Consider the following 2,373-nt stretch of genomic DNA (forward strand, 5'->3'; position numbering starts at 1 on the left):
AAAACCTATTTGTATATGCTCCACAAGGGAAAACAAGGAACATAGTTTACAATGAGGTGTTATAATCACAACAGCAAGAAAGTATGTACATGATCACCTTCTTTTACGAAACTTCATTGACTTTCATATATTTATATTGATATACATATATATATACGTGTGTTTGGGTGCGTGTGTGTATATACATCTCTATATATAAAGATGATGCATAGTCTAGACGGCGTTTTTAGATTTCATTATTCTCTGCTAGTAATATAAATAATATTTAAATATATGCATTTATACATACATATATGTACATACCTACATGTATATGTATATATGCATGCATATATGGGTACAGGACATAAAAAAAAACGTTAAACACCATGAGAAGCGAAAACAGAAAACGAACCTTTTTTCAAACAACGAAAATAACAAACAGAGAAACGAGACATGCAACATAAAGAATATACCCCTTCTTCAGTTGTCCCTGTTTCATCTACTCTGCATATATACTAGCAGAGATACCCAGCATTGCTCGGGATAAGAATGGCATAGTTTGTATATAACATATTACAGTTATGTTGAAGTAGATAATATGGGAAAGTGCAGCATTTACAACAAAACATTTGTGGAGTAAATGATGGGTTAATTCGACTAAGCAACATGCTATGCATCCGTTTAAAGTATTTCAGACCCTAACCTGTCATGGAAAATTGCGGGTGGGGGTTATGTGATTTTTGAACGCATCGCAAAGCTGTCTGTAGATATACTCTCTTTTGCAGCACTCAGCGCTGTGTCTAATACGACCCATCATCTGAAATGTTGACACCTCGTTTGGATTTATTGTCCTACATCACTCATAAAGTAAATTTGGAGGAACTGTGGTTCTTCATTTGTGGGTAATAGGGAACCAATGAGGTAATACATTTGCCCTTGAACTTTGACGTCAGCATAAATTCATGTTTAACTATCTTCTTAGATGCAGTAAATGATGTCATTTGAAATGCAGAGTTGTATTGTCTGATATTGCTCAGAAAATCCTTTGACTGGATGGAAGTGCCTTCTAGAAGATCCATAAGAGGTTGAAAAGGAGCTGATAGTGCTGGCAATGTTACCTGAGCAGCACATACCATTTGTTTCATTTGAAAATTTTAAAGCTCTACAGAAACGACAATTTGTGTTTAGCATACCAATTTGGACAGAGTTATCATTTTTATAAGAATGGGATGGATCACATCTGAAAACAGCTTCAGGAGTTGTGAAGAACGAATTTGTATGTAGTCTGTTTCTGAGAGCTATTCTATTGGACCTCTGTCTAATCATTAAAACATTGATTTAATGACCCAGCATTAAGTGCTGCAACATGCATTTGCTGATCTTGAGAAAAACTCATCTTGCTTCTCTCTTCAGACTCTTGCCTTTGGTTTTTTACAATCTTCCTTTATATTTGTTTCTGAAGAGATTATGTCTTATCTTTGGGGGCATATTTTTCCCAATATTGTAAACAAAAAGTTATAAACATAGAAATAAATTATACAGTAATCCTTATTTTTGTAAGCAGTTATATGTATGTAGTATGTTTTTATTTTTGTATGCAGTATAAATTAACCACATAGAAGCACATGTATGAGATGCTAATTTAACAGTAAATGCCACAATAATTATTATAAATTTCTTAATATATGTATATATATATATAAATGTTAATTTAAGGGTAAATATGTAACCGTAAATACCTTGCAACTACTGCGATAATTATTAACTGGTAATTGAATGGTAAATGTGTATTTTTATATACCTTGGACCTGCCACTGCATTGTGTTTTTGTCAAGAGTTTCACCTCCAGCCATTCGTTATGTCAGTCAACATATACACTGACACTCCATTCTGCTGTGGTGGCTCATTTTGGGTTTCTCCCACTCATTCCTTAAAAATTTATTTGAAGAGAGCAGAGATTGAAAGAAGAGAAAACGGAAAGGACAGAGAGAAAGAAAGTGAAGGAGAAGAGAAAGTGAAAGATGTATGTATGTGTATATGAAATGGATGTGTGTGTGTGTGTGTGTGTGCATGTGTGTGAGCGGGAGAAAGAGAGGTTGAGTGAGTGAGTGAAGGTGTGTGTCGTGATGATTGATGTGTTGCAATGATTGATATCTTTTAAAGTACACACACATTTAGAAAATGTGACATCATCGTCGTCATCGTATAAAATGTTTACGATAGCTGATTTATGGAAAAGATTGTAATGTTAGATTTTTGAAATGCAAATATGTGAATGGAAATTAAGTTTAATTTGTAGCCAAAATAGTAGTGAATCTTTTGATACCCCACACATCAAAATCGGTAACTCAGTTTTGGAATGCATAAGGAAAATATATATATATACATATA

General features: G+C 33.6%; 1 protein-coding gene and 1 long non-coding RNA gene across 3 annotated transcripts in view; both read left to right on the top strand.

Moving 5' to 3' along the window:
• LOC106878832 (integrator complex subunit 13) overlaps positions 1–2,373 on the top strand; it is a 596,471-nt gene that overhangs the window by 279,043 nt on the left and 315,055 nt on the right. The window lies entirely within an intron of this gene.
• Positions 1–2,373, top strand: part of LOC128250711 (uncharacterized) — a 69,151-nt gene that overhangs the window by 17,951 nt on the left and 48,827 nt on the right. Inside the window, exon 3 of one of the 2 annotated variants that reach the window (XR_008266717.1) lies at positions 965–1,408. The exons of the other annotated variant lie outside the window; for it this stretch is intronic. This is a non-coding gene — a long non-coding RNA (uncharacterized LOC128250711). Of the gene's footprint in view, positions 1–964; positions 1,409–2,373 lie in introns of those variants that run through there. 2 annotated transcript variants of the gene reach the window in all.

The sequence above is a fragment of the Octopus bimaculoides genome, chromosome 24, assembly GCF_001194135.2.
Source record: "Octopus bimaculoides isolate UCB-OBI-ISO-001 chromosome 24, ASM119413v2, whole genome shotgun sequence".
In the NCBI taxonomy this organism is placed as follows: domain Eukaryota; kingdom Metazoa; phylum Mollusca; class Cephalopoda; order Octopoda; family Octopodidae; genus Octopus; species Octopus bimaculoides.